The following is an 11,357-nucleotide window of genomic DNA, read 5'->3' as shown; positions in this document are numbered from 1 at the left end:
CACACAGACAGAGAGACAAGGTTCCTTACATATATATGTAGATATATATAAATACATGTTTGTGTACTAGAAATTTTTCATCCTGAATGCTACACGATTATGGACAACATATAAAAAATGCATAGACCCCTTTATTTTTTTCCTTTAGACTCTACATTCTATCATTCTATCTATTTGTTAATGGGTAAAATACGTTTTTCTAGGTTAGCTATTGTTTTGAGTTGTTGATAAGTGGAAATTTTAAATCCCTATCATAGTATTCATTGCCGTTTACATATCAATCTATCCATCTCGTTGGCCCTAATCTTCTCATGAGTTTTTAGCCTTGACTCATTAGTAAAAAAGAAAAAAAAGTTCTTTCTGAAATCATTTGATGCGGTTCCCAGGCTTCTTGAAAAGCTAATGTCGAATGCTGGCACCCATATTGAATTCAAAATAAAACGTCATGCTATTCTCTTTCTTTTTCCATTCATTTCTTGTAACAATTATATTTCAGTAATAAATTACAAGCACTTACTAATAGGGGGTTACTTTCCCATCACCATATATATATATATATATATATATATATATATATATATATATATATATATATATATATATATATATCCTGTACCTCTACAAAACCACCATTCGCCCATGCATGGAGTATTGTTGCCACATCTGGGCTGGTGCATCTACCAATATCCTCTCCCTCTTGGATAGGATTCAAAAAAGAGTATTCAATTTAATAAGTCCCACTTTGTCAACTAACCTCTAGCCCCTGTCCCATCACTGCAATATTGCAGCTGTGTGTCTGTTTACAAATATTTTAATGGAATGTGCTCTGATGAACTCTTTGCGCTTGTGCCCCTCGACATACATATCCCTGACAAACCCGCTTAGCAATAAAATCTCACCCCTTCACTGTTGAGGTCCCTAAATGCCAGAAATTTATAAAAGTATAGAAGATTATATATATATATATATATGAGAGTGTAAAGTGGGCTTTGAGTTTACTTTTGGCAGTTTCATAACTCTCACGTCCCTTTTTTGTTATTTAGTCTTCCATGAGTGATGGTTCTGACAAAAGGAGAAAAATTACTCCTTCCTATATATGTATATATATATACAGCCTAACATCACACGTCCATTTGAGAAGTTTTATTGCCATACAAGCCGAAAGGTTTGATATAAAAATCAAGAGTAGCTTTTTTGATATAACAGGAACGCATAATTGAACCATAATACTTGACTTTTTCATTTTAAACTTAGATTCAAGCCATTATCACCGCACAATGAATAAGGCCAGGCATATTAAATCAACAGTGGGTTCTTTGATATTATAGGGGCGTGTTCAGAATGAATGTTTCTGTTTTGAGCACAATTGAAGTATTGACTTTTGTATTTTAAACTTCAATTCAAGGTAATATATATACAAAATAATTTAAAAAATCAACAGTAGGTTCTCTACAGTGCAATGTAGACTACAATGTACTGTGGACTAAGTCACTGCTGGAAAGTATGTGAACCTTACTTCCAGTGCACCATGATGAGTCCCTACCTAGAGTAGGCAATCAATGGATTTGATTGAAAAATGGGCGATTTCACCAATTTCGATGACAAAAGAAATATGGGAGTGTGAAACATTTGTTGATCATCATTCAATCCCAGGCGACAGCGTATCTCCCTGCTAGTCCATGCTATATCTGTTGTAACTCTAAACAGCACTCCCATTTCATCAGAAACCGAAAATAATAAAAAATTAAAAAATAAACACACCTGAATGTAATTCCAAGAAGATTACATCAAAATGGCAAATTGTTGCACACAAAAAAAATGCGCAGCAAAAACCAGTTTCTAATGTCCACGATTCTAAACTTTGATCTGACTGCAATGTACCCCCACCCTTATATTATCAACCACCTGCTGCCCTCCTCTACGTCATGCTGCTCCCCCTCTATTTTCAGATATTTTAATATTTCTTTCCTAATATTTCTTTCCTAATGTGTCTAAGCTAGATGTTGCATTCCCTTATATGTAATCTAGCTCCTTCTCTTCTGATGAGGAGCATTAGGCTTTGAAATGCCTAGGAATAAAAAACATCTATAAACAGCCCTCCCATCGATGTCCCGTCCTTTTTTGAACTGATAAATAAATTTATATACAACATTATATATCTTGTATTATCAAAATTTTTCTTAATCTATATATCTATAAAAGTGGGAATGTGTGCACGTACGTGTGTGTGTGTGTGTGTGTGTGTGTGTGTGTGAGTACAACTCTCAACCTATATACTCAACGAATTCTTAATCTACAGATTTGAGATTTGGTATATAGGGTATTTAGACATAGGGAAAACTTTTTAGTCGGTTTTCATCTGGATAAAGGGGCTGCTAAAGGGTCAAAATTGAAAAAATTGGTACTTGGGGGGGGGTCATTGGATTTTTATCTGTTTGTCGACTGTTTCACGATTGCGCACATGCGTGAATCCTCCACATGACTGCTTCTTTATGTTAAGAATAAGTAGGTTTGAAAACACTTTTTAAAGATTGTGGTAAGCTGGCCTAATGATTATCGTACTTGACTTACTGTTTTTAGGTTTTGGTTTCAATCTCAGCTTGAGTATTTTTTTTTTTACTTAGAAGAAGAGAACTGTTTAGAAAAACTGTTTAGAAAAACATAATACTTGTATGCACATGTCTCAGTCTCTTTTTACTTCACTTTTTGTAAAAGGAATGTAACGTTACGTTTAATATCAGGTACATCTTTTTTTCTATTTTTTACATGGAGGTCACCACTTATCAAGGCCCGGAAGCAACTCAGGGATAAGGGTTATTGCGTGTACAGTAATCACTGAAATAGTATCGTAGTAATCATTAGTATTGGATATTTGATAGGGTGTCTTATTTAAGAGAGCGGTTTATCTGCTAGTATATATATATATATGTGTGTGTGTCATGTGTGTGTGTAACGATAATATTTTTAAATAAAAATTAGCAATTATTTTATACCTATAGACGTTAGTGTTTCATGCTTACGCAATCTTCAGTGTAGGAAGTGACAATTACTGTCAGTTGGGAAGATTTGACTACATAGACTGGCATACCGCCTCCGACTTACCAGAAATTAACAAGAATTGAGAGAAATTACCTATAAATGTCAGGGCATGAACAGTAAACAGTCAGAGAGTATTCAGCTACAGGAAGTTGGAATGCTGTTTTAGATTGACCGTTTATAAATAAAGAATAAAGTTATACCATTCTCTGATTTAATCATAATTCTGAACACAATATATATATATATATATATATATATATATATATATATATATATATATATATATATATATATATATAAATAAATTTTCTTATCAGTTTGTTCAAGCTGAAGATGGGGCATCCTACTGGATGCCAGACATGCACCCACTATCTCATATATTCCAATCGGGAGATCTTTTTAAGATTCTAACCGTCCCTTTAAGTGCAATAGTTTGAATCTCTCTTGCACTTGGCTTACCAGTTATATTTGTCAGGTAGATTTGGAATTTTTTTCATAAGTCCAGTTGCTCGTATGATTACTGGAATGATAGAGATCTTCCTAAGATTCCAATTTCTTTTCATGTCATACATAAGACGTTGGTATTTCGTTAACCCAGCATCATTGGGAGCACTAACATCTTCTAGGGTTGCATCTTTCTCCTTGTTCCATATCACTCTGTCAAGTTTAATAGCTCCGTTTTAAAGATATGTAGATATAGGAGTTACATATTCCTAGTGGATGGTGTATAACTTATTTCCAACTATTCTTTCTGGTAAACATGTTCCAACAACTTGCTGCTTCATTCGATATTCAACCTTTTACAGATGGTGCAATGGAGATGTTTACACACTTCATTGTGCCGCATTATATAGTTGCTGTTCTGGATGTCAGGTGGCTCACACTCTACTGTGTGGCAGAATGTACACTTGTCATCATTGCAGAAACCACTCATTTTTTTTTTTTTTAAAGCATTGGTCATCAAACCTTTGATCTCGGTCAACCATTATAATCCTCTCTTGGTCATAGTAGAACGATCCTCTTTCTAGCCAGTCCATAGAGTCTTCTGAGTGAATTTACTCCAAAAATATTTGGCACACTGTTGGTTGCCCCATTCTTCCAGTATTTTACAATGGAAGTTCTTGGTGTATTTCTGGTGACTCTTTTGGGCTATTTCCGTAGCAGATTCGTTTTCTGATTTTGTCTCATTTATAAAACAGTCTTGTCCAAAATATTTGGCCAGTTTCGTACTGGAGGTTGTTCTACTGACTCTTGTAACATGATGTTGATTTTGGATTTTAGCAGCTCATTAGATATTGCCCGGTGCTCACAATAGTAGCATGATGCTGATGGCCAATTTCTGAGAGACTCATACTTCTTGCCCTTCTGGGCAGATACAGCCTAGGCAAACACTAGTTTCAGTATGTTATTCTGTACAGTGTCAACGTTTTCCTCATTTTAGTGTCTAGTCTCTTTATGTCCCTTTGTGGCCAGTCAACAGTTCCAAGCTGTATGTTATGACGATCATAGATAGTTGGTTAATGGCAGTTACCTTGTTTTTGTTTGCAAGCTCTGTTTCTGTATTTTCCTGACATAGCGTATATATCCTTACATCATCAACGCTCTGATCCCCAGCTGGCATCAATTGTGATGGATGGCTCTCGTCTGGGTGAGGCCCCGTGTTTTGACAAGCTTCTGGGTTTGACCTTTACTCCTGATCTGAAATGGAACACGTACATCAAGTCTGTTGCCAAGGTCGCTGGAAAGATGGTGGGATCCTTCTACCGCTCCAGAAGATATCTCACTACTGATGCAATTCTCTATCTATATAAAAACCAAGTACGGCCAAGGATGGAATACTGTTGCCATATCTGGGCAGGAGCTGCCAAAAACAGCCTATCATGCCTTGACAGAGTACAAAATAGACTTCGTGGTTTAGTGGGGGATGCCCTTTTCTCTACCCTGCAACCCCTCTCCCACAGAAGAGACGTTGCGAGCCTATCCTTGTTTAATCGTTATTTTCATGGCAGGTGCTCGTCTGAACTCCAATCCCTGGTCCCCCCTCGCCAATCTTTCACGAAAAACACCCGTCTAGCTGAATCCACTGTGAAAAATTTCCCCCACTCTATATCTGTGCCTAAATCAAAACGCGGATTTCATGAACAAAGCTTCTTTCTTAGAACTGCACGCCTGTGGAACTCTGTTCCGTCTGCCTGCTTCCCTCCGGACAACAACTTGGATGTCTTCAAGTCTAATGTTAACAAATTCCTAATGAACCGCCCCCCTAATTAAACACTTCATCAAATCTCCTCACTAACGTAATGTACTTGCAATAACCCTTATCCCTGAGTGGCTTCCGGGCCTTGATAAGTGGTGATCACTGTGTAAAAAAAAAAAAAAAAAAAAAATTATATATACGGCATAATTGCATTGACACACCAGTTCTTGTCAGACCACCGAAGTTAAGCAATGTTGAGCCTGGTTAGTACTAGATGGGTAACCGTTTGGGAATTCTAGGCGCTGTATATGCTCTCCGCTTATCTCAGCATTTGTTTCCAGTCGTTCTGTACATACACTTCACTTACCACATGTCGACTCAGGAGAGGTGTGGTTAGAGATTGCACACCTCCTGCCACAAAAATTTCATGTGCAGGCACCCCTTCGTGGGTATCCATAGTCTGTCAAAAACTGCAGGAGTCTGTATATATTCACTGCTAATTTTTTCTCTTATCTTGGAATATTGATTGAATCGTTCTCCTCCATGCCAAGGTATTTGTATTTTTCCTGCTCAGCGACGTTGGTGTGACTATAATCACATTTCTTTCTTAACCATACAGCATCCTCGACTATCACGCTATCAATTTCAACACACACGCCAGTGGTTATGCTGCTTGCATCACACCATACATTGCCTTTTTCTAATTTGAGAACATGCCACCTCCCTCGAACCATGTCTCTTTGTAAAACCTCTTTCACAACTTCTCGTCACACACCAACCATCTTGCTATCCACCATATCTTCCCAATCAATTCCTTCTGCTCTTCTTTTTAAATAGCTGCAGATCCAGATATTGGTTAGTGGCTTACCGGTTTTCCACAGGCAGAAAACAGTTCACATCTGTTTATTTCATCACGTATCTCTGGCAGATTTTTTCCTCTCATAAATACCAATCTTCCTGCACTGTCCATATCAGACCCAACGCTGTTCCTTCCTTCAACGACTCTAGGTGTCTTGCTCAGATGAGATACAAGTTTCCTGTTTGCACTAATGTTTCATTAACCAGAACATCATCTATATACGAATCTGTGTTCTTTCTGATGAGGTCCTCTTTATTGAGCGTAGTTTTCAAAATTCTTGCCGTGGAGCAACATTTAACTTGAACCTCAATCTAGTCGGACAATAGGTCTTCTTTTATACTGGACCAACTGGAACTTCCAGAGCTGTTTTGCAACATGAATTTGTAAATATGTGCATTTCAAATCAACAATAATTGTCGCCATTGTCATCTGCCTCTACTTCATTATAGTTTCTCCGCGAACATCAATTGCATCTCCACCAGAATGACACATGATATATTTATTTAGTTCTTGATAATTGAGAACCGGTTTGACTTTGTTCTTTGTGGATTGTATCACTGCCATTATAGGAAGCATTCCGACGGTTACATTTTGATCCCTAGATACTAAGATTCCTTCTACAAGCCACCATTTAACTTAATTATCGAAGTCGACCTTTTGTTCTTCACTTAGCTTTGTATATTAACAATCAATATTGTTCTTTAATATTGAGGGTTCTGAAATCCACTTTCACTCAGCAATCCATTTCATTCCACCAAATTCTATACGGACGTCCTTGTCCACCACTTTACATTTAATTTTTTCTTTATTCATTCAGTTTATGTGTGCACTTGTAGTGCAATCTCCTCCTCGAATCTGCATGTTACCATTTTCGTTGATAATAACCCCTCTAAGTTGGCAAATAATACCCTCCCCACTATGATGTCAACAGTGTCGATCACCTTTTTCCAGTACAATCGCCTCGGTTCTCAACAGTTAATTCCTCTGCATTCAATCTTCTGTCCATCCACTGCTCTTATAGACTCAATCAAATTAATATCATAATACATCCAGTATCAATCAGGGCTCTCACTCTTATGTAATTTACTAACATGCTTAATGTTGGTAGAAATCCATTTTGCGCTGATGTAACAAAGTAACTGCTGACACTTCGGTTGCCCCATTTTCATTTCCGTTGGCAGTATCTCGCCGAGTGCATTGTTCGTCACATCCATAGCAAGTACCAGGTGAAGACCCTTACAAATGTAGGATTTATCGCTAAATGGTTTCCATTAGCCTATGCATTTCATCAACCCATCTACATCCTCTTTTCAGTTCTCGTTTCGCAACTGCTACCACTTCCGGAGTCCATATGGTCGTGAGCACCCTGGCAGTTGAAATTAGTTCACTAATCAGCAGCTCCTTCACATTCAGTAACTGCTGTAATGCCATGGAAATATTTTCAGGGAAACCATTAACAAAAGTGAGTCTCATGGCCTGCTCTCGTCCTCTTCCCTTGAATCCTGCTAATTCTGCAATTTTTTTGTACATTGGTTGCATTATACATCGATTACCTCATCCCAGGTTTGCATATGCAAAGAAAATTCCTTCAGTAAACGTCGTCTATAGTTTAGCCTCTAACTTCTCTATATCCTGTTGATCCTCCTCCATTAACTGAAGATACAGGCCTACGGCCCGACCCTTCCAAAAACAAGGACATAAAACTTGCAAAGTCATGAATTTTCTGCAGTTTTGCAACCAACTTCATCTTTTCCAACCAGGCCATTAAATCGCCTTCTCCACTGAACGTCTTCACCATATCGCTGCTCACTTTTAGAATTCTCTCCATTTTACTTTGGAACACAAAACAGTAATTGGCCAAAATAGCTTGCGGTTGAATGATTAAGTCTTAACTATGCCGCACTTTCAACTAACAATTTCCAGGGTTAAATGCGACACAATGCTGTCAAGACTTGCTCCTCCAAAATCCAACTTCAAAATCAACTCTGAAAAATCAGGCTTTTTATATTTAAACCAAAAGCATCTCATTTGCATATGTGGTGACAAGATCGACAGCATATAAATAGAAGCAGCAACTATTTTTTCTTTTATTCATTTTTTTTTTTTTTGCACCACATACTACGGTTTGCAGCAATTTTTTTAGGCATTTAAACACAAAGTAAACCCTACTTTATAAGTAGTAGCTATATATTTGATTACAATGTGTCATTCTCCGGCTCTGAATTCAGACCATTATTTCTCTCTCTCTCTCTCTCTCTCTCTCTCTCTCCCCTATTCTCTCTCATATACTTTCCACAGGGTCAAACCCCCTATATATTAAGTTTCAAGTCTGCAAACCAGAAATTGACAGAGTAGTTTGGTAGAGACCGTTCCACACACAGACAGAGAGACAAGGTTCCTTACATATATATGTAGATATATATAAATACATGTTTGTGTACTAGAAATTTTTCATCCTGAATGCTACACAATTATGGACAACATATAAAAAATGCATCTGACCCCTTTATTTTTTTCCTTTAGACTCTACATTCTATCATTCTATCTATTTTTTAATGGGTAAAATACGTTTTTCTAGGTTAGCTATTGTTTTGAGTTGGTGATAAGTGGAAATTTTAAATCCCTATCATAGTATTCATTGCCGTTTACATATCAATCTATCCATTTCGTTGGCCCTAATCTTCTCATGAGTTTTTAGCCTTGACTCATTAGTAAAAAAGAAAAAAAAGTTCTTTCTGAAATCATCTGATGCGGTTCCCAGGCTTCTTGAAAAGCTAATGTCGAATGCTGGCACCCATATTGAATTCAAAATAAAACGTCATGCTATTCTCTTTCTTTTTCCATTCATTTCTTGTAACAATTATATTTCAGTAATAAATTACAAGCACTTACTAATAGGGGGTTACTTTCCCATCACCATATATATATATATATATATATATATATATATATATATATATATATATATATATATATATATCCTGTACCTCTACAAAACCACCATTCGCCCATGCATGGAGTATTGTTGCCACATCTGGGCTGGTGCATCTACCAATATCCTCTCCCTCTTGGATAGGATTCAAAAAAGAGTATTCAATTTAATAAGTCCCACTTTGTCAACTAAGCTCTAGCCCCTGTCCCATCACTGCAATATTGCATCTGTGTGTCTGTTTACAAATATTTTAATGGAATGTGCTCTGATGAACTCTTTGCGCTTGTGCCCCTCGACATACATATCCCCGACAAACCCGCTTAGCAATAAAATCTCACCCCTTCACTGTTGAGGTCCCTAAATGGCAGATATTTATAAAAGTATAGAAGATTATATATATATATATATATATGAGAGTGTAAAGTGGGCTTTGAGTTTACTTTTGGCAGTTTCATAACTCTCACGTCCCTTTTTTGTTATTTAGTCTTCCATGAGTGATGGTTCTGACAAAAGGAGAAAAATTACTCCTTCCTATATATGTATATATATATACAGCCTAACATCACACGTTCATTTGAGAAGTTTTATTGCCATACAAGCCGAAAGGTTTGATATAAAAATCAAGAGTAGCTTTTTTGATATAACAGGAACGCATAATTGAACCATAATACTTGACTTTTTCATTTTAAACTTAGATTCAAGCCATTATCACCGCACAATGAATAAGGCCAGGCATATTAAATCAACAGTGGGTTCTTTGATATTATAGGGGCGTGTTCAGAATGAATGTTTCTGTTTTGAGCACAATTGAAGTATTGACTTTTGTATTTTAAACTTCAATTACAGGGAAATATATATACAAAATAATTTAAAAAATCAACAGTAGGTTCTCTACAGTGCAATGTAGACTACAATGTACTGTGGACTAAGTCACTGCTGGAAAGTATGTGAACCTTACTTCCAGTGCACCATGATGAGTCCCTACCTAGAGTAGGCAATCAATGGATTTGATTGAAAAAATTGATTGTGGAACTCTGTTCCGTCTGCCTGCTTCCCTCCGGACAACAACTTGGATGTCTTCAAGTCTAATGTTAACAAATTCCTAATGAACCGCCCCCCTAATTAAACACTTCATCAAATCTCCTCACTAACGTAATGTACTTGCAATAACCCTTATCCCTGAGTGGCTTCCGGGCCTTGATAAGTGGTGATCACTGTGTAAAAAAAAAAAAAAAATTATATATACGGCATAATTGCATTGACACACCAGTTCTTGTCAGACCACCGAAGTTAAGCAATGTTGAGCCTGGTTAGTACTAGATGGGTAACCGTTTGGGAATTCTAGGCGCTGTATATGCTCTCCGCTTATCTCAGCATTTGTTTCCAGTCGTTCTGTACATACACTTCACTTACCACATGTCGACTCAGGAGAGGTGTGGTTAGAGATTGCACACCTCCTGCCACAAAAATTTCATGTGCAGGCACCCCTTCGTGGGTATCCATAGTCTGTCAAAAACTGCAGGAGTCTGTATATATTCACTGCTAATTTTTTCTCTTATCTTGGAATATTGATTGAATCGTTCTCCTCCATGCCAAGGTATTTGTATTTTTCCTGCTCAGCGACGTTGGTGTGACTATAATCACATTTCTTTCTTAACCATACAGCATCCTCGACTATCACGCTATCAATTTCAACACACACGCCAGTGGTTATGCTGCTTGCATCACACCATACATTGCCTTTTTCTAATTTGAGAACATGCCACCTCCCTCGAACCATGTCTCTTTGTAAAACCTCTTTCACAACTTCTCGTCACACACCAACCATCTTGCTATCCACCATATCTTCCCAATCAATTCCTTCTGCTCTTCTTTTTAAATAGCTGCAGATCCAGATATTGGTTAGTGGCTTACCGGTTTTCCACAGGCAGAAAACAGTTCACATCTGTTTATTTCATCACGTATCTCTGGCAGATTTTTTCCTCTCATAAATACCAATCTTCCTGCACTGTCCATATCAGACCCAACGCTGTTCCTTCCTTCAACGACTCTAGGTGTCTTGCTCAGATGAGATACAAGTTTCCTGTTTGCACTAATGTTTCATTAACCAGAACATCATCTATATACGAATCTGTGTTCTTTCTGATGAGGTCCTCTTTATTGAGCGTAGTTTTCAAAATTCTTGCCGTGGAGCAACATTTAACTTGAACCTCAATCTAGTCGGACAATAGGTCTTCTTTTATACTGGACCAACTGGAACTTCCAGAGCTGTTTTGCAACATGAATTTGTAAATATGTGCATTTCAAATCAACAATAATTGTCGCCATTT

The 11,357-nt window shown here is 37.3% G+C and overlaps 2 pseudogenes; both read left to right on the top strand.

Annotated features, from left to right (window-relative positions):
* Positions 1–5,430: 5,430 nt before the first annotated feature.
* LOC145286583 (5S ribosomal RNA) lies at positions 5,431–5,547 on the top strand (annotated as a pseudogene).
* A 4,720-nt stretch (positions 5,548–10,267) lies between these two features.
* Positions 10,268–10,384, top strand: LOC145286582 (5S ribosomal RNA; annotated as a pseudogene).
* Positions 10,385–11,357: the final 973 nt, after the last annotated feature.

This window comes from Euprymna scolopes, chromosome 10, assembly GCF_053919585.1.
Source record: "Euprymna scolopes isolate OS-2025 chromosome 10, ASM5391958v1, whole genome shotgun sequence".
NCBI classification, from domain to species: Eukaryota; Metazoa; Mollusca; class Cephalopoda; order Sepiida; family Sepiolidae; genus Euprymna; species Euprymna scolopes.
Note: the sequence above shows the minus strand (reverse complement) of the source record. Positions and strands in the feature narration are given on the sequence as shown.